Source organism: Oryzias melastigma, linkage group LG23 (assembly GCF_002922805.2).
Source record: "Oryzias melastigma strain HK-1 linkage group LG23, ASM292280v2, whole genome shotgun sequence".
NCBI lineage: Eukaryota > Metazoa > Chordata > Actinopteri > Beloniformes > Adrianichthyidae > Oryzias > Oryzias melastigma.
In genome coordinates, this window is record NC_050534.1 from 21,953,597 (window position 1) to 21,959,653 (window position 6,057).

Sequence of the window (6,057 nt, forward strand, 5' to 3'; positions counted from 1 at the left end):
CTGCACGGTGGCGCAGTGGTTAGCGCTCTCGCCTCACAGCGAGAAGGCCCCGGTTCGACTCCCGGCTGGGACCTTTCTGTGTGGAGTTTGCATGTTCTCCCCGTGCATGCGTGGGTTTTCACCGGGGACTCCGGCTTCCTCCCACCGTCCAAAAACATGCTTCATAGGTTCATTGGTGAATCTAAATTGCCCCTAGGTGTGAATGTGAGAGTGGATGTGTGTGATTGAGGCCCTGAGACAGACTGGAGACCTGTCCAGGGTGAACCCCGCCTTCGCCCTTCAGTAGCCGGGATAGGCTCCAGCACCCCGCGACCCCGAAAGGGACGAAGCGGTTAAGAAGATGGATGGATCTTCCAGCTGGTCTGAGTCAACCCCGCCTCAAATAATTAAGACTGTAACTAAACAATTATTAAATTATGTAAAAAAATAAAATCTGTACAAAAACTGTAATGAAAATAAACTCCTTCAATTTTTTGCTTTTAGCACCAACACCATTAAATATTTAAAGTTTATATCAGCAAACATAATATAATATAATGCAATATAAAGTAATATATAATATAGTATAATGAAATGCAATATGATATATATATATAGAGAGAGAGAGTGTCTTTAGATTGAAATTTTAAGGCATTTTGTTCAAATATCAGACAACAGAATGCTGTTTTTCTGATCATTTTTAAATCTCTACATTTTAGCAAAATGGTTTTCAAAATAAAAGTTTCAGCCCAGCTTTTCAACTAAAAATCTCCATAAAGTTTTTCAGAGCTGGTTTAAATAACAAATAAATCTTTATCTTCAGCTCGCTGGGGTTCTGAAGACGCTGTGAGATGAGAAATGGTTTCCATGACAACGCAGCATCCTGGGCGCTAAAAAATGCAGCGTTGTTGGGAAGAAGCGTGTGACATCACAGCATCACGTCAAGGACACAGGAGGACGGACTGAGCTGTCAGACGGAGAGTTCAGATCGATCGGTCTAGTACTTTACAAAATAAAAGTGTGAGTCATCGTGTCGGATTTTAGACTCAACGTTTGGATTTAAACTTTATTTTTTAGCATCAGCAACTTTTGTGACCTGCTTATGCACAGAGTTGTTCATTTCTTTCACTAAAAAAACAGTTTATTTTTTAAAAAAATAAACTGTAAGTTGCACAACAACTTTTATTTTGAAGGCGTGCTGAACTGCAGCTGGAGGAGACCTGGGATGACGTGACCCTGGAGCGTGACCCCCTCAGACAAACGGATCATCCTTTCTCACACCTCTCCTCATTGACAGGGTAATTAGATCGCCATGGAAACGGGGAGCAGGCGTGTGATTGGAGCAGCTGTGGACCACATTAAGCAGATTAGCATGAAGGACACAGATGCTAATTATAGGAGGCGGGAGCCGCTAACTGGACTGAACATAGACAGGAAACTTGGTTTGACTCCTCCAACCCGGAGATGGAGCAGAGACTCTGATGGACGGAGCCTCAACACCAGAAGATGAAGGCCGGCGTTCTGAGGTCGTTGACCCTCACAGGTCAGACCGGCGTGTCAGGCGGCGGTCCGCCCAGAACAACCAGCTGTCCGTCATCACAGGCGTTCCTCTGGAATCCCGGCCGACTGAGGATCAGGAAGAGGAAGTGACTCAGCCTGAGCTTAGTCTGGTTCACCTGGAGGCTGGGTCAGCCAAGCGGGGCGCCGCGGGGGGACAGGTGAGTCAGCAGGTGGAGTTCAGAAGCTCCTGATGAGGAAACCATGTTTGCACAACTAAAAATGAAAGTAGAAAAAGTCGACAAACACGAGGAAACGTTGAAGGATGTGATGGATTCTTCTTCAGATGATCGTGAAACGTTTTCTTCTGCTGTCTCCTCAGATAAAGACCCTCGGGTTGTTTTAATGTATGTTCATGTTTCTCCCTGGAAATGAAATAAAGTTTTCTTTCTCTCAGTGACGGAGCAGAACTTCCCTTCAGGTCTGAACGTTAGAACTGGATCCATAATCACAGGAACAGAATTCAATCCGGCTTGTTTCAACTTAACTTTATGAAATTAAACCTCAATTAAAATGAAGTTTGGTTGTTTTTAGACGATTTAAATGACTTCCTGCTGAAGTCCTACCAAAATAAATGTCTACTCGTGTGGATGATTAGTAATAAACTTCATAGTTTTGGAAAGATTCAGTGAAATATGCCTCATAATAAATGAATGAGAAAGTCTTCAAATTTAAAAGTAGATTAACAACAAACCTTTAAATATATATTTGGGTTATGTTTTCATTTTTATTGTAACTTTTAAAAGATTTGAAGCTTAGCTAATATTTTAGCAGCAGGCTAACTGTTTTGGCTAATTTCGTTTACTGGGGAGTTGCTATTATGGAGTTTATCTAGTTTTAAAGCAAAAAGCTAGTTATTATTTATTTATTTATTTTGGGCTAATTTCTAGTTTAGCTCATTTTTAAGCAACACACTAAATATTTTTGCAAAATCAGCATTTATTGGAGATTTTTAAGCAATTTCACTACAAATTTTTCAGAAGTTTAGGTCAGCTTCTGCGCTCTTTCCTAGTTCTTTAATGACATTTCCAGACTTTTATCATTTAGCAAACAGCTTTAGCATTTTCAGTAAATCCCTTCAGCAATTAAAGTAAACTGTGTCGCCTTTTTCAGCTAAATCTTCAGCATCTTCAGCGACGACTTTCAGTAAAAAGTATTCACACTAGTATTATCACAGCTAATGCAACTTTTCTAGTTCAGTTTTGATTTTATTTATTTATTTTTTGACCAAAATATGGATGTTTTTCTGTAAATATTTGGGCCTCAGGTTTTCATTTGGAGTCAGGAGATCTGCATGGAGCATCTCTGACGTCACAGATTCACCTGCTGGAGGACCAGCACAGGTAACCGGGTCAGGTGACGGGTCTCAAAACGCTCCGGTTTCAAACCTCCATCAGGAAAATGTCCGTCCTCCATCCTCCTCGTGTCTGAGGAGATGTTCTAAACGTTCTAAACGTTCTAAACGTTCTAAACGTTCTGGTTTGTTTTGACTCTTTAACCAGTTTCTGTTCCTTGATTTCCTGTAACTGTTCGACTGTTAAAACCGTCATCCCAGTAGATTCTGAAGGAGGAAGTAACCCAAAAGGTCAAAGGTTATCCGACAGTCAAATGGGAGTGGCGTTTAACGTTGCCATGACAATGTCAGGTAAGGGGCGGAGTTTAAATGTTTCTATATGAGTGGATCACATTTGTCTTTTTCTATCTAATAATCTCAGGATTGGTTTAATCCTTCAGATTAAAGCTTCCTTTGTTTCTCATTTCTTAAAAGATAACGAGCGTCATCTCAGACAGACTGTTGTGTCCATAAGCTGGCTGGGGGGCTTCGGTTGCCGTGGTAACGCGTGTAGGTGTCTGTCTGCTTCACTGTCGACCACACGGAGTCACAGATCCTAAATTCTTTTAACCCTTTCTGAGCCAAACTCAAGTGATCGATCCATCTGTGAAAAAAATCAAACATGAGAACAAAAAGTTTGATCTGATGAAGAAAAGCGTCTTCACTCAACATTTGACTGTAATCCTAGTTTTAACATTTTTACTGTTATTTTAGTGTTTAAGCAGATTAGATTTAAGAGTTCAGATTGGTTATTTTCTAGCTAAAGCAGTTTTCTGTGGTTGTCATGGAAACGCTCAGAGGAGAGACCAAAAGGAAAAAGTTTCTGCAGCTTCAGAACGATGATGATGATGATGAAGATGATGATGAAGATGGCCTCCAACTTTGATAAACTTCTTCCTTTTATATTATTCACGTTGAATCTAATTCAGAAGAATCCAGAATGGGATTGGATCATGTGATCCTGATCCTGACCCGTTCTGGAACCAGCTCTGACCCGGAATATCCTCTGTGGTTTCTGCTCCGGATCTTCAGGACTCCTTCAGGTATTTCTGGTCTCCTGAAAATCAAGCCGCTCGTGGAAACTCTGTCGACCTGCAGCTGACTGAGGGAGAGGCCGGCCGGGCGGCTGGCGGCGCTCCGCGGCGGGCGGGGGTCCCTGAGTTCGGGCCCAATGGAAACTGTGTGCATGCTCTCAGGGTGTCAGATTTGTCGGGCCAGAGGTCAGTTTATTTCCAGCGCGTGTCTTCATCACATGGGGCCTCGCGCTCGTCTGTCCCGCCGCTCCAGGATTCCCTGCAGGACTCTCAGGTGTTCGGAGGTTCCTCTGCAGGTTCCCGGATGAAAGCCGGTTCTGGATCAGAGAGGTGAGGGGTTCAGAGTCCAGAACCGGATCGACGCCAGACTGAGCTCTGCTGCCATCTAGTGGCTCAGTGCTGACATTGAACTTTCAAGCTTCTTTCAGGGACAAAAATCATCAAGTTACAGTTTGGTGTCTTCACAGTTAATGTGATTCTGAAACCAGTCAGTGTTTAACTTTATGTGCTTAGTGGTGTAAAAATGCTTCATTTAAAGAAGATTTAATCCCACAAAAATCAACCCGTTAATATGAATTCTGGATGATTTTCCCCACAATGAGAAAAACTCTCAATTCCACTCAGCAAATATTTAAAGAGACTTAAACAAAACATCCACCATGTTAAAGGTAGGTTGTTAAGAAATAATAAAAAAGAGTGAAAAGTTAGGGCTCATAAAAGTGAAACCAGTGATCTGTTATGCAGTTTTTACATTTTACTGTATATTTTCCTTCCTTTAGTTTATGTTTTTCTTTCCTTCATTCCAACAGGCAATCCAAACGTACAATAACAATAAATGGAGAATCCTCGTGATCATGAAACAGAGACTGTCGTCACATTTCCTACTCCAGACATGACGCTGTGGTACAATCATCTCCTCAACATGTTTCAGTCTTTGGAAGCTGAACCGTTTACACTTCCAGTTAAAAGACGTCAAACATTGACGTCACGTGTTTTCATTTTTAGTGTAAATTTTTATGTTTACGTTGTTTTTGTGTTGAGAACTCGTGCGTTATCAGTAAAACTAAAAATCTGATTAAAAGCTAAAACTATCAGCTGTATTTTGAGTCTTCTGTTAGCTCTCATGCTAACCCCATGTAGCAGCTAGCTCACCGTGTCTCTCAGGACGTCTGTTGGGTTTGTTGTCACATGTCACCAAACCTTAAACATGTTTTCCAACTGTATGTGCAGACGGTGATATCATACAAACATTTGTCCCAATCTGAAACAGTCTGTTATACAGAGTCTGACAGATGACGATGTTCCGACATGTTTAAATGTCATCTTTTAAATTCATATCAATGATATAAATGTTGTTGGGAAAACTGGACATGCAGATCTTTAATGCTCATTGTTTTTGTTTATTGTTATACAACTTTATTATGAAATGATAACACGGAGTTTTTACACTGACAAACGTTTAGTTTTATTAACCAAAACATAGAAAATAATTGAAATAGTATTTAGTCCTTTAGTCCCATCATTTAAACATGAGGAGCATTGGGGATTAGGATTGGTATTCATGATGACACTTATGTGCTGTTTCTAGCTTTGAAACCAACATTTACTCATCATCTTTTAAAATCCTTTTCAGTCGCTGAAATACTATTGGACTTCTGGGACAACCAGCCCGTTTTATGGGGTCGAATCAGGATCAGCTCAAAATGAATGAAAAAACAGATTGAAAATGTGAAAAACAGACATTGTATATGAAAAGAAATTAAAATTTGAAATAAAACTTGAAAATTTCCACAATGTTTTGTGACTGAAAAAATGAAAACCTGAATAAAAAACAACTAAAAATGTATCCATTAGTAAAACCTGTTGTTTTTCTTTTTTGTTTTCCTGATTCTTCACTTTCAGTTCTCAGTTTTCAGTTTCAATTCGGATTTTCAAATTTTCGCCGCCCAGCTGATCCCAATTTTACATATTTTTACATAATTTATATAACTTAACATTCATACGTTCAAATTTTCTTTTTTTACATTTCTCTTTTTTTAATTTCTTTTTATTCTGAATTTATTTATTTTCCTTAAATTTTCATTTTTTTCACATTTTAATATACACACACACATATATATATATATATATATATATATATATATATATATATAT

General features: G+C 39.5%; 1 long non-coding RNA gene across 2 annotated transcripts; it reads left to right on the forward strand.

Annotated features, from left to right (window-relative positions):
- The first annotated feature begins 2,848 nt into the window (after positions 1 to 2,848).
- LOC112155641 lies at positions 2,849 to 5,726 on the forward strand. Of its 2 annotated transcripts, XR_002920821.2 has the most exons (4): positions 2,849 to 3,181; positions 3,305 to 3,379; positions 3,902 to 4,233; positions 4,713 to 5,726. It is a non-coding gene; the product is annotated as an uncharacterized LOC112155641 (long non-coding RNA). The 2 variants fall into 2 exon arrangements; XR_004947153.1 differs by having other exon boundaries at positions 3,902 to 5,726.
- Positions 5,727 to 6,057: the final 331 nt, after the last annotated feature.